The 24,396-nt window shown below is 46.8% G+C and overlaps 1 protein-coding gene across 1 annotated transcript in view; it reads right to left on the bottom strand.

Annotated features, from left to right (window-relative positions):
- The window catches only part of CDH22 (cadherin 22), a 2,717,439-nt gene that overhangs the window by 1,407,092 nt on the left and 1,285,951 nt on the right, over window positions 1–24,396 (bottom strand). The gene's annotated exons all lie outside the window — the stretch shown is intronic.

The following is a 24,396-nucleotide window of genomic DNA, read 5'->3' as shown; positions in this document are numbered from 1 at the left end:
TGCCGGTATCCCTTACCACCCTATTCCGAGGTCCCTTAGCGGGTCCCTTCCTTAACGCCTGGTCTGACCAGGTGTTAAGGATGGGACCCGTTAAGGGACTTCAGAGCTAATAACGGTACCGCAAATTCCGGTACCGTTATTAGCTCCATCCCTATTCCCATTGACCCCTATGGGGGCTCGAATGGGAATGGTTCTCGGAATGGGGACTTACTGGGTCCTCCAAGGTTGGAATGATCCAGTAAGTACCTATTTCGGGAACCCGGACCCGGAATGCGGTAAGGGGGTAGCTATGGTGCTCATAGCACCATGGCTACCTCCTACCTCATAATGAGGCCCATTGGATGTTATATTTGGAGGAAATTAACTCAAGGAGTTAAATGTGAATGTTAAAGAGAATCTGTGATATAAGGAGACCTGGAGTCACACCACAAGATATTGAAATTGGAGGGGATGCGAAACTACCGACTTTAGCAATTTGGGAATAACCTTCCAAGAAAGGAACACAACCAGGCCAAGACACACCAGCGATATCTGACAGGCTAGTCGCAAGTATTTCAAAGTCAACCATTTCGAAGGCTGTAGATAGATGTAGCATAATCAATGTGATAAGTTAGTCCTTATGTTTCAAAATGTCATGCCAAACTGTAACCACGGCAGAGTCGTACCAATGCAAGGGCAGAACGAAGACTGTTCAGAGTTCAAAATATGAAAGTTTTCCATGTGTGTCTGTGCTTTAGAGTCTACACCTTCTCTACTATTTTAGACATCCATGGCAATCCTATAACCAGACAATAATTCTGTAGCCAGCCAGCATCAAGTGTAGGCTTTTTGAATAAGGGGTGATTCCAACAGGTTGGGCTTCATAACATACCCAATTGGGGCCTGGACCTCCTAAGTGCAGAGTTGTAATTTCATTATTTGGAGGAACAAAAGAGAAACGTTTTCATTCATGAGTTTTAGTGAGCAATTTGAATGTTATGGTTTTGTAAACAAGATACACATTTTGTTGTTTAACATGTTGGTGTGATTTGCTGTTGTTTTGGAGGTTGTGTGGTCGTGCTTGGCTTAGTGAATTGAAATTGTTGTGTGGAATGTGGTCTTTCAGCAGCAAAGGCATCTTGTGGGGTGTTGACACCCGGGGTACTTAGAGTGCTCTTTATTTGGGGGTGCTGGTTACCGGGGTACTTGGAGTACCCTGCCGTGTTGGCAATGATGCACATGTTATGGTGGCAGTCATTGAGCTGCAATTGGAATGGTCAACGTTGTATTTGGGGGTTGAAATTTGTTATGGTATGATGAGTGTGCAGTGTACTCTGTTTTGGAAGATCCACTCTCCATGTGTGTTTTGGGAGATCCGCTCTCCATGCCCTATGTGATACCCTGGTGTGTGGTAGTGGAGAGGTGTTTGAGAGATCTGTTCTCTGTCACTTCTGGGGCACAATTTGCATCCTAGTACAGCATGGCTTCGGCCTCAGTGTTGTGGTTTGCGGCTGTGAGCCTGAAGTTGCTTAAAAGTTAGGTTGTGTATCCTTTGTGCAGTGGTTGGTGTCTATCCCTTTTTGGTAGAGGAAAGGGAGTGTCATTTGATGGTGTAGTTGTCCCTCAAGGTGAGGATGGTTACAAAGTTGGTGTGGGTGCGTCGTTGGAAGGATTTGTTTGGGAAGTTGAGCGATGCACTTGTGTTGGCTTTGCATGCGTATGTATGTCTCTTGCTTCGTGGGTGTGTCTTGTGTCGTTTAAGGGGGAAGATATGTTGTGTCTTGTCTTTCACTGTACCCTGCCCGGGATGCATGGAATGCTGTGAGTGACTGACATGAAATGCTGCGTGTGAGAATGTTATGTTTTTAATGGTTCTGTGAATGTCAGTTGAGAAGATGGGTTGACTGAGAGAGGATGCCGGAAATGTCTGTACATGTAACTTACCTGATGTGACCTAAATGTGTTCCTTTACCCTGTACCCAGAGCTGGAACTTAGTAAAGATGTTTCCTGTGCCTACACTGGTGTCAGTGTCATGCTGGGCCAGTAACTCATCTTAACAGACCGTTTAGCAGCTACGCTAACACCTCTAACGCAGCTAATTCAGATTGCTTAGGCTGAAAATTATTAAATGACGCTCTGTTCTGTAAATCATAGTCATTCACAGCTGTGCCTGACTCCTTTTCACAATTTATATTGGCAATACAACACTGTATGCAATTATGCTGGTGTGCTATGACTAAAGCACAATGGGTCTTTTCTACTGTCTCTTCATTTAATGTGTGTTATAAGTATGCACAAGGTCACCTGTTGTGTTTGATTTTTTTTTTATTTACAAGTGAACTTTATGATCAAGGGGAGCCTTTGGGGGAACGCAAAGCTTTTCCCCCCAGGGTTATTTTGACGCTGCACAGGCCAGCGAGGTGGCTTGCAACCCTGCGGCTGCGGAGAGGAGACATGGGAATCCAGGGGCAGAAAGTTGAGGAGGGAGATTGATAGGAGAGCTTCTAGGGGGGAATTTTATCTAGGTGAGGAACCTGTTAGGGTTGAGGTTAATAATGAACAGGAGGAGGATGACGATATGAGGAGTGTCCAAGAAGGGGCATGACAAGAGAGTCATGTCAGTGGGGGTGTTGGGGCGCAGGAAGGGGCATCCGGACAGAGGGGCAAGGGTGGCAAATACCTGAAGAAGAGAGTACGTGGGAGAAGGAGAGAGAGAGGTCCCCATCATTAAGTGAGGTTAGGGAGGGGCACGGAACGGCCCCACCGAAAGGTAGGATGGGTAGCGAAGGGCGCTGCACAGCCCCCGTTGTTCGAGAGGATGAATATGGAGAGGGTTTAGGTACGGCTCCACCTCGGTCAGCGCGAGGACAGTCTAGAGGGTGCAGCACGGCCCCTAGCAATGAGGATCACAGGGTGGAGGGGAGCACTCCTCGCCCGAGAGAAGAGGACCAGGAAGGGGTTTCTGCGGCCCCGCCAAGAAGACGTCAAAGGAGTGACGGGGTGGATGCCCCGGGCTCACAAGAAAAGGATCCACGCGACCCGAGCATGAGCTCGCATCAGCAATGGTATTTCAGGGGTGATGAAGTTGGGATTGAGGAATATGTGGGGCAGTGGGAGGATGACGGTTATAGAGCAATAAGGAGAGAAAGTAATGAGAGAAGGGTTTCTAGGTGGGTTCGGGAAAGACGGGAGCAGGGGGTTTGGGCAGCAAGATGTCGGGGGAGCAATTCATTGGGTGAGACAGCTGACATGTTTTGTCCCGGCAGTAGGAGCCCAGTAAGAAAAAGAAATGAGGAGCATTGGAGTGGAGGCCAGATTGCAGACAGGCGATGCCAGGACGGAAAGAGGTGTGCGGGAAAGGGACTGGTCAACTGCATGGGAGAGGGGGGATACGAGAATGGGGGCAGGAATTGAAGGGTCTGGTCTGCAAAGGGCAAGGAGAGAGATTGGTGTACAGGCTATTGGAGCCATGGTGAGTGACAAGGGAATTTGCTCGGTGGAGGTACAAACGGATAAAGTGGTTGAGCCATTGATGCTCGAGGTACAGGTTTAAAAAGAAAAGGAAGCTGAAGTGAAGGGCAAGGAGAAAAAGATACCTTACATGGGCATCATGAAACCTTTAGGGGCACACTTGATGGCAGCGACTAAGGATAAGATTCAGGCAGAGGAATTTGTGGACGTGTTTAAACGCTGTCCAGACAAGTGGTCGACTGTAAATTGGTTGAAAGACAAATGGTCGACGTAATTTGGTCGAAAACCAAATGTTAGAATTTGTTTATTTATTTATATATGTATTTTTTGGTTTTCGTTTAGAAAAAAAGGGTTTTTTAGAAAAAAAAGGGGTTGGGGGGACCCCCCCCCCAAAAAAAAAAAAAGGTGTGAAAAAAAAAGAAATTCGACCATTTGGCTTTCGACCAAATTGGTTTGACCATTTGTCCAGTCGACCAAATTTTTTCAACCAAATGTCTGACAACCGTTTAAACTTGTTTATAGGGAAGTGAGAGCAAAGGAAGGTTCTAAAGAAGAGGAGAGAGAGTTGGCCTCGCTCCCACGAGTCCCGGTAACAATTGAAAACTGGACATCAGCATTTATTATATACGCTAGTGTATATGGTGAGAAATTTCCGGAGCGGTGTGTGGCTCTGCTAAAATATATGGATGTGATCAGGAAGGTGTTTACAAGTTTCGGGGGCTTTGCATGGGTGCGTTATGATGAGGAATTCAGAGCAAGAATGGCTGAGGACAGTCAGGCGGTTTGGGGGGAGATAGACATGGATTTATGGCTGCAATGGATGGCGCCAACGAGGCCTGCCCCGACTCTGCACACAGCAAGTGGGCTGCCTGTGCCTTTCCGGCCCTTTCTTGGTCGCCCCGCCCAGGAGGGGGCGGGGGGAGGAGGCAGAGGGCAGTCCCCGGCAGCGTGTTGGGCATTTAACAAGGACGGCTGCACAAAGAATTTCTGTAGGTTCAGACATGAATGTAGCAAATGTGCAGGGAAACACTCTCTCACTCAGTGTTTCCAACAAGGAGACAGGAGGAGGGGTAGAGGAGCCGGCAGGGGGGTTGTGGGGAAAGGCTTTTACGCCAGTTAAGTTGGACGTGCTGGAGAAGTGGTTGGAGTTTTATCCGGACAGGAAGGGGCTAAGATTTTGAGTGAGGGTTTTTGTCATGGTTTTAGGCTGGGTTATCAGGGACCAAGGGTGCGCCGGTGGGCGGAGATTTGGTGAGGAAAGCGGGGCGTGGGGCTTTCATGGCCAAGTGTTACATTTAGGTGGCTTTCAGGTTTTTTGGCTGTTGAGGATGGTGTCCACTTGTCAAAGATTGGTAATACTTATTATTTGTCGGAATTGATCTGGTTGGTGAGAGATATGTTAAAGAGTTGGGAGTAGGAAGGAATGGAGGGGGTGGGTCAGAAAGAAAATATCAGGGGAGGGTTTTTCTAGTGCGGGGTCATGGCCCCTTTAGATGTGGGGGGAGGGAAGCACAATGGGGGAATGGCGCGGGAAAGGATGGGGGTGGTGCTGTTTGCACAAACGGGCTACCCCGGGGGAGCAGGTATTGAACCTGAAGGGGCATGGCCCCAGGGGAAAAACTGGATGCCTTGAGAAGTGTTAAGGAGACTGTTGGGACCAAGGGATGTTTAGGGAGGAAGTTGATTTATGTATTTAATTATTTAATTGTTGGGAAAATTGAAGTTTTAATTGTTAATTGGTTGTTAAAATAGTTTGTTAGTTTGTAAGGCCAGGGAGCCAGGTAAGCAGTTATGGGTTTTTGTGCAGTAAGTCAAAATGTTGATTTGTGCTCGTTGCTTTTCTCGGCTGACACATGCATGGAGACGCTTCATTTTGCGCAGGGCTCCCTAGTGTCGGCCATACTGACTATACTGCGAACCCATATAACTTGGAAACACTGTCTGCACATGATCAGCACGTGGCTGAGCCCTCTCTGTGGAGCACGGGAGCATGCCCGTGCTCTCACCTGATAATGACATATACAGGGCGCTTTAGACTGGCGCCTGGAGACATGCACGCCCTGTCCTCCCAGCCCCCCAGGAGCTTGTTATCCGCTCAGATAGCTCCAACTGTCTAGAAACTGTAGTTATTCACCCTGACAGGATTTAGCTAAAGTGCATGGCGACAGGCGAACCCTAAAACGCAGGAGTAAAGGTCAGCGTGCGGCTAGGAAGCGATGGGGCATACAAAGACATCACCCCCCACTTGCCTCATGCCTGGTTGGGACCTCTGCCCTACTTGCCCTCTCTCTGAACATATAACGGCACATTGCTTTCCACACAACCTTATTTGCCATATGGCACAGAAGGCCCCCAGGCATGAAGGGAGTGTGGCAGGGGCAAAACAGGGGTTAGAAGGTGCCGTCAACAACCCCCAGGGTTGAAAGCCTCTGAGCTTATGATTGGTGGCACGGGTCAAGGAGGTGGCAGCCCTCAGCACAAAAAATAGAAGGCACCCGCCATACGGGCCAACGTTCTCAATCACACGGACCTGACCTTTTAAACTGACACCAGTGAAGCAAAGGGCATAGCTCTCGTGACCTCGTAGTTTCTTTTGTTTCAAAATATGTGTTGTAAATAATAAAGGCCTGAATGTGATTTCCATAAATGTGTCTCGTGGTGATGATTTCAGTGTATACCAGCTGCCGTTTGCCACTACTCGGCTTAAACAGGTCAGAGATAAAAACCAACTAACGGCCCCCTGAAAGCCCAGGCACCGCGTGCAGCTCACCGGCAGTCCATTAGCAACGCGTGCTTAACATAATGGCATCCCTCCCACTGCCTGCTGAATGCCTTTAACCTCTGTATGGGGCATGCCACCCCACAGGCCTCCGTCAGCTGGGCCCGCCAAGCAATAACATAGGCACCTGCAGGGCGACGGTGTATGTGTGCGGGGAGGCGAGAGTGACAGCATTTACAACATAACTATATGAACGACCTGGAAAGTTCTACAGACATAGCCAATGGCGCGTTTTAAAACACATTCTGGATAAAAGAAAAAATGCTAAGATCAGCTCAGATGGAGAGATCCTGAGACAAGCAAGCACTTTCATAGCTACCGTAGCTGAATCGTCTGCACAGTCCACTGCAGAAGAAACTAGTTAAGGGTTCCACGACTGCTGATCATTGGAAATAAGGTACATTATAGCAGGAGCACCGACCTTTCTGTTTCCTCCCACAGAGAGTCCTATTGTAAGTACAGGGACTTTCAACGTGGGTGGCCCATACCAGAATTGGGGTGGTGGTGGGGGCAGGGCTAAAGGACAACATGCTGGCATTGCTTGCTGGTAATAATGTTTTTTGTAAGCACTACCTACACTGATTCAGAGGTTTCTCTTTCTGACTATGAAATGATAGGTTATTTATAATGCTTAATACCCAGAGGTTTCTAAGTGCAGACCCGGGGATCGAAACTGTGTTGCTCTGGTTCGTCTTGCTTCCAAGAGGAGCAGGTTGCCCCTGAGCTATCCTCCCAAGACAATGGGCCTCATTACACGGTAGTCGGTAAGGGATTACCAGCACCAGTGCAGGTAATTCCTGACTGCCCTACTACGAGGTCCCCTAGCGGGTCCCTTCCCTAACGCCTGGTTTTACCTGGCCATTAGGCAGTCTGTCCCGGTATGCAGTAATAAAATCGCAGCACAAATGTCGCCTTTACAAAAAATTGCAGCAAAAATGCAGTGGTTTGACCCGGTAAAGGTGTACCCCATTATAACATTTAAGGGGAGCGGGGGTTGTAGGAGTGTCCCCCGCTCCCTTAAAATGGTAAAATGGGTATGGGGGGTTGCAGGGGTGTCCCTGGCATCTTTTACATGGAGTGCAGCGGCAAAACCACATCCTTTTTGCAGCGATTTTAACACATGGAACCATCTGTCCCTCTATGTGTATCGATGTCAGGTACTACTCTTGCTAGAGCGACCACATACTTTTCTGACAGCAGAGCAACTAGACGCAGAAGATGGATAGTCTGGTACTTTTACTGTTAAAGCACATATAAGGGCTCCTGACATTGTTTGCTGTGATAAAACAGAGGTATGCTTGGTTCACTAATTGAATAATGAACACTGCACTTGATGTAAGAGGATTCAATTCAATACTACAGCTAAGTCAATGCCTAGTCTGGGATACTGAAAGGAAACCCTTATTAATATATCTTTATGTCCAGTTCATGAGTTCTGGATGACTACCCCTATATAACACCCCTCTCTTAGAATCCCCCTGACCCCACTGAGCCAACAAGTAGTTCTGTTTTGCAAGTTTAAAAGGTTTATTTGAGAATTTAAACAATATATATATATCACACTTATAATAAATTAATATCTGATAGTACACTTAATCTGAGCAGTAATCAATAATGGATAGTCTGGCACTAGCACACTTCTTTATAATCAATGATGAGTGGGTATAGGATGGATAAGATAGCACAATACTTTTATGGTTTCAAATGGATGCAATGTTGAAAGAAAATGCAGTACAGAAATAACTTGATATGACTTCAACAGAACAAGAAATCACTTTTCTTTGACAATTCACCCCCCCTTTATGCAATGTAAGGAGATGAAGAGGAGAGCACACAGTTCTTAGGAATGCAATCAAACAGAATACGAAATTCAGTTCCCCCCCAGCAAGCTTAGAGAAAACAGGTATGAGTTTTAAAACACAGGCCCAAGTGCTTTGAATGTGGTGGCAATGAAGTGAGAAATATGCTGAAATTGCTTTTAATTCCGTTTAGGAGGTTCAGGGTGAGTGAGAGATACTAGGGATGAGTGCAGGCTCACTTTAGCAATGATTCAGAGATGGTGATTAAGAGGCAAACAAATTTTTAGCAAGGAAGGAAATGACTGCTGATGGTTATATGTGGCTGGATTTTTAACCAAATCGCAAATCGCGGTAAAATTTGCAAGTGCGTGTATCGTGATTGCGGAAAAAGTATAGGAGGTCGGTTCTAGGCTTCTTGGAAAGGTAAGATTCTAAGCTTTCAGAGGAAAGTTAAACCAAGTTCCTAGCCCAAACGGTTCCAGAGATACGGACTATTAAATAAAGGTAGTTTTTCGGATTTAAAGTAAACTCAAAATGACAGGTGACAGCTTGCAGCTTCAGAATTGACAAGTGACAGTGGTGCAGCTTTACAAAATAACAAGTGACAACTTCTAGGAGGCAGTTCTGGTTAGATTAAAATAGTTTGGATTAGATTATTTTAACTAAGAGATTGGTTCTGCACAGTTCTGCTAGGTACTCACAATATATTTTTTAAATAGGCCTCGCCACGGATCTGGTCAGGTTTTGGACTGGACTCCGGTTCTGGTCTCGGCACTTCACAGTGGTCTGGGTCAGCTCTCTGGTTCTGCTCACAGCGGTCTGGGTCACTATGGATCTCTGGCCTCTGGTTCTGGATACTGCTCTGCTTTCTCTGGGTACAGCACTGCTTCTGGATCTTTCTGGCGCAGGGTTTCAGGCCAGAATCAACAGCTGAGCCCGGCTGTGAATAGTCTGCAAATGAATTTTGGGCCTGCTGACAAATACTTTTGCTTGCAGTGGGCCTTCTTGGTTCAAAGTTCTGTAGTCTCTGTTTAGCTTGGAAGTCTAAGTGTAGGATCTCTGGATGTGAAGTCGTTGGTCAGCATGCTCCGCAGCAAATGGAATTGAACGTTTCTACCTGTCCTAGCAGTCTCTTTTTATGTGTTTTGAAAATGGGTGTGTGCCTGGGCCTAGCTAAGCCTGCCCCTCTCTACTTGTCATTGGCCCAATTCTCCCCTCTCCCATGATTGGGGGAAGGAAATGTGAGTCAGAGTGATGCTGTAGGTTTTATGGGTCAGAGGATCCTCCCCTGGTCAGTTTGCCCACAAATCTATATTTGATTCAAACACATATTGCACAGATACACAGTTGTTTAAAATTACATGCACCCATCACATATCACATGAGGTATACTCTGTTCAAACTCTGCTCTTCCTGGGGGCTTGCATTCAGAAATGGCAACATTTTGCACTTTTTAACTGGTTTTGCAATATCGGACATTTACCCAAACTTACACACATGTGCGCAAGGAGTGTGGACATTAATTGATGAAGTGTCAGATTTTTAACATGCAGACATTTGGAGTGAAACTCTATTTTCCGCTAGCAACCCCCCAGATCATACCACCAGGTCCTAAAACCTCTTAAAATGTGGGCAGAAAAATCACAAGAATTATGGTATCATTTAGATAATTTTGACAAGTCCGCAACATGAGTTATACATCTTTCTTAAAATCATATTCTGGCCAACAGGGGTGTGTCTTCCCAGGTCACATGGTGGAGAAACCAGTCTATCCACTTTCTTTAAGGTCAGCCAGTATTGCAGCCATTTTTGGGATCTGCCTTGGATTCAAGCATTTCAAACAAGAGATATTACATGGAAGTATATTCTCCAGGTTCAACACATGGCACTGGTGTTTTTCCTTTGGCACCCATTCCACTCATGCTCGCACTGGTGGGTGGCAGGTTAGGCAACCATTTTGGTGTGCGCAAACTGGATTCGGGCGCACATGTGGGCTTTTTGGCCATCTTGGATTTTCTAAGCCCACAGCACCAAATGTTGCAGCATGATAGCTCAAACGTGGGTCAGGACACCCAACAAAGCCCCCCCACGCGACTGCACTTTGAATTTGAGTCGATGGGGAGTCGGGTGCACAAGGGTGATGACCCACGCACTGGTATGTTCGCATAATCTTCTTCCAATTCTGCAAATGGCACAGTTCAGCATCTTTTCCTCATCCGGTACTGATCGATCGGTTCTCCTCGCCGGTCCTGATGGGAATATTGGGCGGTACCCCGGGCCCCTTGGGTCTTTGCTCCCGGTCTCCGGATCATCCTCCCTGGCCAGTCTCAAGGTTTTCTTTCTCCTAGGACGACAAAGGAAGAGCGGCAATACCTATTCATAGACATTTTTCCCCCCAGCATTGATATAGTGGGGTGGCTAATAAATTTATAGTCCAAACATATGAACATGCACATTTCTTTTTGCATTCAAAAACGAAAACACCCACATTGAGAAACTCAGAATTTGATAGGCGATAAGTAGGATATTTTAAGTTAGAACTGAATTAATCTGAGACAGTACCCTCTAGGATTCCAGAGGATTCCTCCAGTTGTTGCAGAGTGTGCCTGGGAAGGCAATACTTCAACTGGATAATGTGGACCCACTTGACTTCCCCCTCTGCCAAAGGACCTTTAGGGATGTGGATCTTGTAGGCCACAGGGGAGATCTTGTCTATAATCTCATAGGGTCCCTTCCATGTAGGCAAAAAGTTTCGCTGCTTTGCCTGGTTTCTTTGGAAGTTGTATAAATAGACCCGGTCCCCCACCTGATATTCCTTCCTGGAAGTTTTCAGGTCATAGTGGGTCTTCATACTCTCGGCTGATCTTTCTAGATTCCGCTGAGCATAGGCAAAAGCATGCTGAAGGTGTTTCCTTAAATTCTCCACATACTCATGAGTTGTGGAGGCATTTATCAACGTTTGCTCTTGGGTTCTGTAGAGCAAATGCTGAGGAAGCACCATCTTGCGTCCAGTCATCAACTCAAATCGTGACATTTTGGTTGCAGATGAAGGGGTAGATCTGATGGCCATTAGGACCAGAGGTAATCGGATATCCCAACTTGGCCCAGAATCTGCCACAAACTTTTTTAAGATGCTCACAATTGTCCGGTTGTAGCGTTCCACTGTTCCAGAAGAAGCTGGCCTGCAAGCAATGTGTAGCTTTCTCTTGACCCCCAGTATCTCCCACATCTTTGTCATTACTTCACTGGTGAAGTGGCTACCCCTGTCTGATTCAATCCTTTGAGGTAGACCAAAACGGGAAAAGATGTGGTTAATCATCAGGGCAGCTGCTGTTTCTGCCTTGCAGTTTGGGGCTGGGAGACATTCCACCCACTTGGTAAACAAGCATGTAACGGTCAACATGTACTTGTTTCCTCTAGACGAGCGAATCACAGGGCCTACAAAGTCGATTTGCAAATCTGACCATGGCAGGGTCATCCCCCTCTTTTGGAGGGCTGCACGGTGCGTGAGGGATGATGGCTGAAATTGTGCACACACAAGACACCCCTTCAAGTATTGGTCGAGGTCCTGCCCCATGTGTGGCCAGTATGCAACCTCTCTTAAGAATTCCAATGTTGTGTGAAACCACCTATGACCGGCGGTGGCCGCATCATGGGCGTGACTTAGCTTCAGGCTTCGGAATGAGGTAGGAACCACCCACTGATCGTGGCAAGCTTTGGATTTCCTTACCAGCAAACCGTCTTGGATTCGGAACATTTTTGGACATTTCATCAACACTCTTAGGTCCTCTTTCTCAATGTAATCGGTATCCGTCAGGGGAGAGTTCTCAGGGTCCTCAAGGTGTTGGTAAAACTTACCAATAATTGGATCCCCCTTCTGAGCTGTAATAAATTAGCATCAGGGGTCTCCTTACTCCATTGTGCAGTTGAAAGATCATTGTGAGCATTTGTCCGGGACCTAGTGATAGCAGTGACCTGGATTTCCCCCAACAGGGGCTCTATTTCGATTAGATCCCCTTGGATGGCCCCGGTTTTGGCCAGCTGATCAGCTAAGTCATTTCCAGTTTTGTCTGGTCCCTCTACTTTGGAATGACCCTTGATCTTTTTCCAGTAAATGGTCATCCCATTCGATGTGACCAGATCATCCATGTTTTGGATCAACTTCCCATGTTTCAAGGGTTTGTTGTTAGCACATAACATGCCTCTTGTTTTCCAATTAACTAGGTGCTCCACAAACCCTTTCCGTACATAATCAGAATCTGTGATTATGACCAGTTTGTGGAGTTGATGCTGGACAGCAGTGAGGATGGCCTGATGCACAGCCATCAATTCTGCCCCCGTGACTACTTCGGGGACCAATTTTGTATCCAGCGGAGGGTTCTGGGAACTCCTTCACCCATGCATTCCCTACGCCAGCCACCAGTTCTTTCTCCCCGTCGTTGTCAACATGGTAAGAGCATCCATCCACATAGACAGTGGGCATTCCCTCACACTTGTCCTCTTCAAAGACTTTGTGTCGGGAATTAAGGTATGCCTCCGTGTTGTCCTTGATTTTTAGACTTTCGTCCTTGAAACAGTTTTCTCTGGCACAATCATGCAAGTCTGCCAGACCTTGCGCGAGGGGACTCTTCTTGTTTTGGCCATATCTGACCTCCACAGGAAATACTTGCATTGACAGAATCCAGGAAGTAATTCGGGAATTACTCACATTTCCGCCCCGGATTCTGTCACTTTGGAGATATTGCAGAGGCTGGTGTGGAGTCTCCACTATGATGTGTACCCCATGGATAAACGGGCGGTAATTCTTCAATGCCCACACCGTTGCCAGGAGTGCCTTCTCACAATCGTTGAATTTTTCCTCCACAGAGGATAAAGTTTCGCTCGCATAGGAGATTACTTTATTGACCTTGTCATGCTTTTGGTATAATACTGCCGTCAAGCACGTATTAGGGAACCCTGTCTCCAGGAATAACTCCTTGTTTCCTACAGGGTAAGCTAGGCAGGGTGCTTGTGAGAGCCTTCTTTTGAGTTGTCTTACTGCCTCAGCTTGTTCTGGACCCCATTCCCACTTGACCCCCCCCCTTCAGGAGATGAATCAGGGGTCTGGTGATCTCTGCGTAGCCCTCAATGAACTTTCTGCTGTAATTAGTCAGTCCAAGGAGGCTCCTTAGTTCCTGCAGAGTTGTGGGGTCTTTCAGTTTCTGGAGTGCTTCCACTTTCTTTCCTTGGGGACAGAGAACCTGAGGAGTAATCTCATGCCCCAAGAAATTAACACAGGTTCTACACCACTGTGCTTTCTGAAAGGAAAGTTTTGCTCCGGCGGCCCTCAACTGTGTCAGAACATAACGGATCTCTGCTATGTGTTCCTCCACAGATGAACTTTTGATGAGGTCATCATCTACATAAGCCAGGTTACCCCTCGCACCCAGGTCGGGCATGGCCTTATGTAGGAAAATGTTGAATTCATTGCCGGAGTTGAGGTATCCAAAGGGAGTCCGGGTCCATGTGTACTGCTGGCCCCCAAAGGTAAAAGCCAGTTTGTATTGGTCCTCCCTACTGACAGGCACGGTCCAGTATCCATTGGTCAGTTCTATTGCAGTGAATACCTGTGACCCTTGAATCTGGGCCAGCCCTTGGTCAATGTAGGGCAGAGGCCATCGGGAAGTATGGACCCGTTTGTTGAGCTCCCTAAGGTCAGCGCAGAGTCTCCACTGGCCATTCTGGCTTCAATATTCCCAGCACCGGATTATTGAAAGTGCTGTGGACTGGACGGATTATTCCCCGGGACTCAAGGTTCTTAATTATTTCAGTAAGGGACTCCATGGATGCGAGAGGCAAGCGATATTGCTTCACAAACACTGGAGTCATTCCAGGGTCCGTGGGAATTGTTGTGGTGTGGATGTCGGTGCGACGACAGTCATATGAGTCTACCGCAAAGAGATCTTGGAAATCCAAGAAAACTTGTTTCAACTTTTGCTTCTGTTCCAGAGTCACACAGGCATCAGCTAGGTTGACTCTCTCTTCCACCATCTGCCTGATGCCTGGAAAGACTTCTGGTTTGGCTATCTCAGCGGCCTCCTCCAGCTGGGTGGAGAAGTCCCTGGTCAGAGTGCTGATTTGGACTGGAGGCCTCAGGTGGGAAAGGCAACCCTCATTGACCTGGAAAATCACCTCATCCCTCCTGAAGTCACAAGTCACATCTTCCTTACCATAGGGGCAGGAAGTGTACACCAGGAAGTTCCCCCCATGCCGGGTAAAAATCCTGTCTGGTGTTGTATTGTCATCACTGTCACTGTCAAAACAGTCCTTGGGGATTGGTCCTAACAGTTCATTTCCTAAATCGATGGAAAAATGTCGGTCATCAACCGCCATTCCAATAATGGTGCCTGCGGCTAGAGTAATACTCTTTAAGTCGCTGTTATCCACCTCTATTGGAATGGTGTCATGTTCTATGTTGACTAATGGTGTTGGGTTTACCCCCAACCCTTGCTGTTGGAGAGAAGCATTTAGATGTATATAAGCATCAGGGTTTTGCAATTTTTGTCCTCTTTTAACGTTCACTTCCAGGGAGAATTGTCGGGTCCTTTCTGGGATGGCGACTTCCTCTTTGATCTGAATTTCAACTGCATGAGGTAGCAATTGAGCTGACCTAAATGCTTTTTCTGGATCATCAAAGCCCATGGGATTATCCGCTAATCGGGACCAAGCTTTGAAGTTTATTAGGTCCAAACTAATGGCAAAGCGATTGAGAATGTCACTGCCTAAGTAAAAGGTGGCAGTGACGTCTCGCACGACCCAACAATTATGGACTATGTTCTTGTTGCCATTGGAGATTTTGAGCATACACCTGCTTGGCAGGAGATGTTTGGAATTAGGTGCTTCCAGGTCCATTTCCCATTTGTCTATCAGTTTGAATGTGGGAATGGCTGGATCTTTTGGGTGTTGGCGGATCATGGCTTCGCTGATGAAGCTCTCACCGTTGTTCACACACACTCGAGCGAGAACAGAGTCCTTCCCATCATTTAACTGAACAGGGATGAACAACTGCTCTCCGATTTGCTGAATATCAGCCAGGCTCTGAGCTGATTTCACATCTTTCTGGACTATAGGAGTGGGAGTTTCTGATTGTGGATTGGTGAAGAATTTCAGATGTTTCCTTCCAGTGTGGAATACCACCTTAAACTGGATTGAAGGTTGAATTTCAGAAATAGAGAGGACCCCCCATCACCAGTCTGTTGTCTTACTGCTATTACTGTCACGTCTGGAGTTTGGTTGTTCTGGAAGTGAAATTCTACTTGGTCAGATTTTTGTTCAACCATGTGGCAGGTGCCGTTTAAACTAACATGGTTGACACTCTGTTTTAATTTTATTGGTCGGCTAGTCTGGGTCCAGAGGACCTTGTTTACACAATCTATTAGGGGTGACAACCTTCTCAGGAGGTCATTCCCTAGTAAACAAGGGGTGCCCTCTGGAGTCACTACTATGACCGGGTGTTTCACCTTGTGTCGCCCAATTTTAATGTCCAAGTCTGCAGTCCCCTCAACGGGAATTTCTTTCCCGTCAAAGTTCTGCAGTGGTCCAGGAAGAGAGGTGAGAGGAATACGGTAATTCTCCCCCCTTCTGGCATTTAGTTCCTCAAAGGCGCTTTTGGACAGAAGGGTAGCTTGGGATCCAGTGTCCAACAGTGCCAAAATTGTACCCTGCCCCTGTACTTGTACGGGGGCTTAGTATCTTCCCTCCTTCTCCTCAAGGGGGCACAGATAATGCACATTTTTGGACAACTGGTGGGCTAACTTTCTGGTTTTGGACATTGCGAGAGAAGAGATTTGGCCAGAATTCTGTGGAGAGTCTTGGGAATCTGAAAGAAAAAGTTGGCAACTGGAGATCAGAGCCATTGTGGGTTCCCCTGGTTCCGGTTCTAGGCCGCCCCCCCGTTTTTGGAGGCAGTCACCAGGATGGGTTTGAACCAGGGGATTTTGGTATTGTCGGTTCTGGGATGAGATGATGGGCGGCGGTAGCTCAGTCTCCACATCTCCCCAGTCTGACTTGACATCCCTTGGGACCCATTTTTCCTTGGGAGGAGTTCCCCCATCTCTGAAGGAGAAGATCCTTTTCCCAGGATCTTCTGAGGATCCCTCTCCCTCAAATTGGAAGACCTGTACTTCCTCCACAAAGTGGGTCTGTTTGGGTCCTTTGTTTCTCCTACCCCCCCTCTGCTCCTTGGGAGGCAGGCTTTCAGGGGTAGGAGATTTTGTTTCCGGTTCCTGGTTTTCCAGGGGCTGTTTACAAGTTGGGAAGGATGCTTCCTCCAAGGCTTTACACCCCCCTTCCCCTTGTGCCTTCTCCCTGGGAACCGGTGTGTTATCAGGGTGCTGCCCCCGTCATTGTTCTGGAGCACCAGGTCCAGAGTTCGGGGCATTCGGCGGTGGCATGCTCATCTAAGGGTTCTGTTGAGCCCTCAGTATGTGACCCAGATCTCGTGCCATATTTTGGACCTGGCGCTCAAGTTGTGAAACCCGCTCAGGCTGATACGGGGCTCTATTTTCTCCCCTGGGCTGATCCCGGGAAGGGTAGCTATCCCTTCTCTGGTAGTACCCCTGGTTGGGAAGATTTTGGTACCCTTCCACCCTTGGCCTCCCCTCTCCCGGATTAGGTTGTCTGGGCTCAGGGAATTGGGGAAAGAAGGATGGATGATTTTGGGGCTGGAAATTGGGTGGATACCTGGGGAAAAAGTTCTCCCCAGGATTTGGAGAATTTCTGCCCTCCTCTGGGAAGTTGGGAGGGAAGTTCCTTGGGTTAGGTGCTTGGCCGGATCCCCCCTCCTTGGGCTGGAGGAGTCCACACATAACCCAGGATTGGTCGGGTTCCCTTGTAGCGGGGACTTACGTAGTCAGGGGAGCGGGGGACCCCATTTGTGGGACTACCTCCTCGACTCCCTGTCGGTGACTGGCCCGAGGGCCTTCTGGGCTGTGAATTATTTGGTGCAGGCAGGTTTTGAGGCACCCCATCTCCAAATCTAAAACGGGGGCAACCTTTACCTCTGCCACCTTGGCAGCAGCAGGGGTGCTGTTGGTTTTGGGGTTTTTCGGCACGTTATTTTTATTTTCGATAGGCTTCTGCACCTCATAGATCCGGGTAGCCTGTTCAATGACCCAGTCTAAAGATCTTTTCTCATGAAAATCTCTCACGAGCTGGGTCATTATATATTTAGGGAGAGCATGGAAAAATGTACTGACAAACTCTTTGCTGTTTGTGCGCACCCTTCTGGTGGTCTGTGCAAAAGCACACTTTAATTCTTGCACAAACTCTTGTGGGGCGTGATCCTCCCCACATTGCAAATTGTAGGCTGCCTTGCGAGCCTCTTGAGGATTTCTGTGAACAGAAAAATGTTTCAAGATGGCCGCCTTATAGGTGGACCATCTTAAATGATTTTGGTCCTCCAGCCCCACAAAGAAACTGGATTTTTCTGGGGAGAATGTCCATTTGACGTACTGGATACAGCTACTGCTGTCCTTCAAATGGAAAGTTTCCATCATTTGCTCATAGAGCTCCAAGTGTTCCCAAACAGAATACTTGGCGTTCTTATGATAAGGCGTGATGACACTCCTTATTGCCTTTATTTGCTTCAATGGGTCCTTAAGCAAGGCCCTTTTTGCCTTATTGGCCTTTTTGGTTCGGGTAACCCTGGTCCATTCATCCTCTGACTCAGAGGCACTGCTCCCAGAGGTTCCTGTCTGATCTTCCAGGTTTTCCCAGATTCTGCTAGCCTGGGAATGGCTGGCAGAATGTGGGGACCTGGTCTCCTGTGTCCTGCGCCGTTCAGAGGAGTCTTCAGATTCCTCCTTGCTGCCAGGATTTGATGGGTACCCTCCCACTGACCTAACTGGGCAGAAGTTTTCAGGATGCCCTTAATGGGCCTACTCTCCTGGGGTTCCCCACTAAATTGCACTGTGCTTGGGTGCCCATACCCGGATGCCCGCCCCTCCATTCCTGGGAGGTACTTGCCTGTGAGCCCCATACTTCTGGTTGGATAGTAATCTGCCATCCCTGTGGCCCGGTGCTCATGTGCGCGAGGGGACTTGGGGGTGGCAGAGTCCAGGGACTGAGAGATATGAAGGCCTCTGGTACTAGGGCTCCTGAGGTTATGCTCAGGAGTCTCCCACTCCCAGCGAACCTGGTCTCTATCCGCCCCTGCTCCCTGTTGCAATGCAAGAGCCTGCGCTTTCAGTTCCTCAGTTAAGGCCTTACTCGACTCTATCAGTCTCTCCTGCATCGCTACCTGTTGCTGGAGCCTATCATTGTGCTGACAGAGAGCCTCATTTTCTCTCTGTGCCTCCTGTTTGGTCCTGGAGTACTGGGCCAGTCTTTGCTGCAGGAGGGTTACCTCCTGAGTCCCTTCCCTACTGGCCTGCTCCTTTCTTGCCAGAGCCTCCTCCACCCTCCTGGTGTGCTCTAACAAGTTCTGGTGTTCTTTTTGGAGGTCACCCAGTCCCTGGAGGGCCAGGTGATTTTCTTCCATTTTCCTTTTTAAGTGGCAGACTTCCTGGCCTACGGTATCCCTTTCCTGACTAAGAGCCTGCATCTGTGCCGCCAGGTCGTCCCTTTGCCTTTGGAAGGCACCAGCTTTCTGGCTCTCCTGGTCAAACTCTGCCTGGGTATCCAGGTCTTTCAAAATCAGTTTATTGCTCTCTGCCTTCTCCCTATCTAGGTGGCTTTGCAGGGGTACTACCTGCTCGGCACATGCCCTATTGAAATTTAATTGTTGCTCCAGCTTTTTCCTGCTCTACAGCAAGGAGTCCAAACTGTCTTGGTGCTCCTTCTGCAAAGCCAGAATTCTGGTATCCTGGTCTGTCATTTCCTGTTGCAGTATATCCATGTCCTCTTTTATTTTAATGATATACTGCCTACTATCATTTTCTGACTCCTGGCTCCTCTGCAGCCTCTGCTCAGAAGAGTCCAGATCAGATTCTGCCTTCTGTAATGCCAGCAGTTGCCTACTCGCCAGATCTTGGCCTTCAGCACATTTGTCCTGCATGGCTCCCATATGTAAATATAAATATGCCGCTAACCTGGCAATCTTGTTGTGCTCATCCTTGGCCTTAGGGGCCATATATAGTTCACTCAGGGCCACATGTATGGGACCCTGGTCTCTCCATTTATCTGACCCTGTTTCAGTGATCTGGGGTGCGATTGCCTGCAACCAGACCATCTGTTCCTGATGAGTCCACTCACCTCTCACAAATAGCTTATGTAAGAAGTGCTCTCTAGCTATTTTCATATCTACCAAGGTCGTCATTCTGGAATTTGAGTTCCTTCCTGACTTACAGAAGTTTTTATTTTATTTTTGCAAAACAGCCCTTTTCCTTAGAGCGTTCCTTTGAGGAGTGCTTTACAGCGTAACACAGCGTGGTGATCCGACCGGATATGTGTATCTGGTCAGCTGGCACACTGTATTAATCTGCACAAGTGATAGATCTAACCCAGATGTCCGGCTCGAGCCCCCAATTTGTAAGAGGATTCAATTCAACACTACAGCTAAGTCAATGCCTAGTCTGGGATGCTGAACGGAAACCCTTATTAATATATCTTTATGTCCAGTTCATGAGTTCTGGATGACTACCCCTATATAACACCCCTCTCTTAGAATCCCACTGACCCCACTGAGCCAAGAAGTAGTTCTGTTTTGCAAGTTTAAAAGGTTTATTTGAGAATCTAAACAATATATATATATCACACTTATAATAAATTAATATCTGATAGTACACTTAATCTGAGCAGTAATCAATAATGGATAGTCTGGCACTAGCACACTTCTTTATAATCAATGATGAGTGGGTATAGGATGGATAAGATAGCACAATACTTTTATGGTTTCAAATGGATGCAATGTTGAATGAAATTGCAGTACAGAAATAACTTGATATGACTTCAACAGAACAAGAAATCACTTTTCTTTGACAATTCACCCCCCCTTTATGCAATGTAAGGAGATGAAGAGGAGAGCACACAGTTCTTAGGAATGCAATCAAATAGAATACGAAATTCAGTTCCCCCCCAGCAAGCTTAGAGAAAACCGGTATGAGTTTTAAAACACAGGCCCAAGTGCTTTGAATGTGGTGGCAATGAAGTGAGAAATATGCTGAAATTGCTTTTAATTCCCTTTAGGAAGTTCAGGGTGAGTGAGAGATACTAGGGATGAGTGCAGGCTCACTTTAGCAATGATTCAGAGATGGTGATTAAGAGGCAAACTAATTTTTAGCAAGGAAAGAAATGACTGCTGATGGTTACATGTGGCTGGATTTTTAACCAAATCGCAAATCGTAGTAAAATTCGCTCACCGGCAGTCCGTTAGCAATGCGTGCTTAACATATTGGCATCCCTCCCACTGCCTGCTGAATGCCTTTAACCTCTGTATGGGGCATGCCACCCCACAGGCCTCCGTCAGCTGGGCCTGGCAAGCAATAACATAGGCACCTGCAGGGCGACGGTGTATGTGTGCGGGGAGGCGAGAGTGCCAGCGTTTACAACATAACTATATGAACAACCTGGAAAGTTCTACAGACATAGCCAATGGCGCGTTTTAAAGCACATTTTGGATAAAAGAAAAAATGCTAAGATCAGCTCAGATGGAGAGATCCTGAGACAAGCAAGCACTTTCATAGCTACCGTAGCTGAATGGTCTGCACAGTCCACTGCAGAAGAAACTAGTTAAGGGTTCCACGACTGCTGATCATTGTAAATAAGGTACATTATAGCAGGAGCACCAACCTTTCTGTTTCCTCCCACAGAGAGTCCTATTGTAAGTACAGGGACTTTCAACGTGGGTGGCCCATACCAGAATTGGGGTGGTGGGGGGGGCAGGGCTAAAGGACAACATGCTGGCATTGCTTGCTGGTAATAATGTTTTTTGTAAGCACTACCTACACTGATTCAGAGGTTTCTCTTTCTGACTATGAAAATTATAGGTTATTTATAATGCTTAATACCCGGAGGTTTCTAAGTGCAGACCCGGGGATCGAACCTATGTTGCTCTGGTTCGTCTTGCTTCCAAGAGGAGCAGGTTGCCCCTGAGCTATCCTCCCAAGACAATGGGCCTCATTACACGGTAGGCGGTAAGGGATTACCGGCACCAGTGCAGGTAATTCCTGACCGCCCTACTACGAGGTCCCCTACCGGGTCCCTTCCCTAACGCCTGGTTTTACCTGGCCATTAGGCAGTCTGTCCCGGTATGCAGTAATAAATTTGCAGCAAAAATGTCGCCTTTACAAAAAATTGCAGCAAAAATGCAGTGGTTTGACCCGGTAATGGTTTACCCCATTATAACATTTAAGAGGAGCGGGGGTTGTAGGAGTGTCCCCCGCTCCCTTAAAATGGTATAATGGGTCTGGGGGGTTGCAGGGGTGTCCCTGGCATCTTTTACATGGAGTGCAGCGGCAAAACCACATCCTTTTTGCAGTGATTTTAACACATGGAACCATCTGTCCCTCTATGTGTATCGATGTTAGGTACTACTCTTGCTAGAGCGCCCACATACTTTTCTGACAGCAGAGCAACTAGACGCAGAAGATGGATAGTCTGGTACTTTTACTGTTAAAGCACATATGAGGGCTCATGATATTGTTTCCTGTGATAAAACAGAGGTATGCTTGGTTCACTAATTGAATAATGAACACTGCACTTGATGCTTGTAAGAGGATTCAATTCAATACTACAGCTAAGTCAATGCCTAGTCTGGGATACTGAATGGAAACCCTTATTAATATATCTTTATGTCCAGTTCATGAGTTCTGGATGACTACCCCTATATAACACCCCTCTCTTAGAATCCCCCTGACCCCACTGAGCCAAGAAGTAGTTCTGTTTTGCAAGTTTAAAAGGTTTATTTGAGAATCTAAACAATATATATATCACACTTATAATAAATTAATATCTGATAGTACACTTAATCTGAGCAGTAATCAATAATGGATAGTCTGGCACTAGCACACTTCTTTATAATCAATGATGAGTGGGTATAGGATGGATAAGATAGCACAATACTTTTATGGTTTCAAATGGATGCAATGTTGAATGAAAATGCAGTACAGAAATAACTTGATATGACTTCAACAGAACAAGAAATCACTTTTCTTTGACAATTCACCCCCCCTTTATGCAATGTAAGGAGATGAAGAGGAGAGCACACAGTTCTTAGGAATGCAATCAAATAGAATACGAAATTCAGTTCCCCCCCCCAGCAAGCTTAGAGAAAACCGGTATGAGTTTTAAAACACAGGCCCAAGTGCTTTGAATGTGGTGGCAATGAAGTGAGAAATATGCTGAAATTGCTTTTAATTCCGTTTAGGAGGTTCAGGGTGAGTGAGAGATACTAGGGATGAGTGCAGGCTCACTTTAGCAATGATTCAGAGATGGTGATTAAGAGGCAAACTAATTTTTAGCAAGGAAAGAAATGACTGCTGATGGTTACATGTGGCTGGATTTTTAACCAAATCGCAAATCGCGGTAAAATTCGCAAGTGCGTGTATCGTGATTGCCAAATAATTATAAGGAGTAGGAAGTCGATTGTAGGCTTCTTGGAAATGTAAGATTCTAAGCTTTCAGAGGAAAGTTAAACCAAGTTCCTAGCCCAAACGGTTCCAGAGATACGGACGATTACATAAAGGTAGTTTTTCGGATTTAAAGTAAACTCAAAATGACAGGTGACAGCTTGCAGCTTCAGAATTGACAAGTGACAGTGGTGCAGCTTTACAAAATAACAAGTGACAACTTCTAGGAGGCAGTTCTGGTTAGATTAAAAGAGATTGGTTCTGCACAGTTTTTCTGGGTACTCACAATATATTTTTGAAATAGGCCTCGCCACGGATCTGGTCAGGTTTTGGACTGGACTCCGGTTCTGGTCTCGGCACTTCACAGTGGTCTGGGTCAGCTCTCTGGTTCTGCTCACAGCGGTCTGGGTCACTCTGGATCTCTGGCCTCTGGTTCTGGATACTGCTCTGCTTTCTCTGGGTACAGCACTGCTTCTGGATCTTTCTGGCGCAGGGTTTCAGGCCAGAATCAACAGCTGAGCCCGGCTGTGAATAGTCTGCAAATGATTTTTGGGCCTGCTAACAAATACTTTTGCTTGCAGTGGGCCTTCTTGCTTCAAAGTTCTGTAGTCTCTGTTTAGCTTGGAAGTCTAAGTGTAGGATCTCTGGATGTGAAGTCGTCGGTCAGCATGCTCCGCAGCAAATGGAATTGAATGTTTCTACCTGTCCCAGCAGTCTCTTTTTATGTGTTTTGAAAATGGGTGTGTGCCTGGGCCTAGCTAAGCCTGCCCCTCTCTACTTGTCATTGGCCCAATTCTCCCCTCTCCCATGATTGGGGGAAGGAAATGTGAGTCAGAGTGATGCTGTAGGTTTTATGGGTCAGAGGATCCTAACCTGGTCAGTTTGCCCACAAATTTATATTTGATTCAAACACATATTGTACAGATACACAGTTGTTTAAAATTACATGCACCCATCACATATCACATGAGGTATACTCTGTTCAAACTCTGCTCTTCCTGGGGGCTTGCATTCAGAAATGGCAACATTTTGCACTTTTTAACTGGTTTTGCAATATCGGACATTTACCCAAATTTACACACATGTGCGCAAAAGTGTGGACATTAATTGATGAAGCGTCAGATTTTTAACATGCAGACATTTGGAGTGAAACCCTATTTTCCACTAGCAAACCCCCAGATCATGCCACCAGGTCCTAAAACCTCTTAAAATGTGGGCAGAAAAATCACAAGAATTATGGTATCATTTAGATAATTTTGACAAGTCCGCACCATGAGTTATACATCTTTCTTAAAATCATATTCTGGCCAACAGGATTGTGTCTTCCCAGGTCACATGGTGGAGAAACCAGTCTATCCACTTTCTTTAAGGTCAGCCAGTATTGCAGCCATTTGTGGGATCTGCCTTGGATTCAAGCATTTCAAACAAGAGATATTACATGGAAGTATATTCTCCAGGTTCAACACATGGCACTGGTGTTTTTCCTTTGGCACCCATTCCACTCATGCTCGCACTGGTGGGTGGCAGGTTAGGCAACCATTTTGGTGTGCGCAAACTGCGTGGTTCTCCTGTATTCGGGCGCACATGTGGGCTTTTTGGCCATCTTGGATTTTCTAAGCCCACCGCACCAAATGTTGCAGCATGATAGCTCAAACGTGGGTCAGGACACCCAACATGCTCATTCAATGTTCATGACACTCACACTAATATGAACATGTTTTATAACCATGAGCCATATATACAAATTTGGATTGTCTCAGGAAACAGATTGAAGGGTGTTCTGCTTCTGGTTATGACTGTTGTTTCTTCTACCAAAAACGG

The sequence above is a fragment of the Ambystoma mexicanum genome, chromosome 3p, assembly GCF_040938575.1.
Source record: "Ambystoma mexicanum isolate Mex_15411 chromosome 3p, UKY_AmexF1_1, whole genome shotgun sequence".
Lineage (NCBI taxonomy): Eukaryota > Metazoa > Chordata > Amphibia > Caudata > Ambystomatidae > Ambystoma > Ambystoma mexicanum.
The sequence above is the reverse complement of the archived record's forward strand: the minus strand, read 5'-3'. Positions and strand labels throughout refer to the sequence as shown.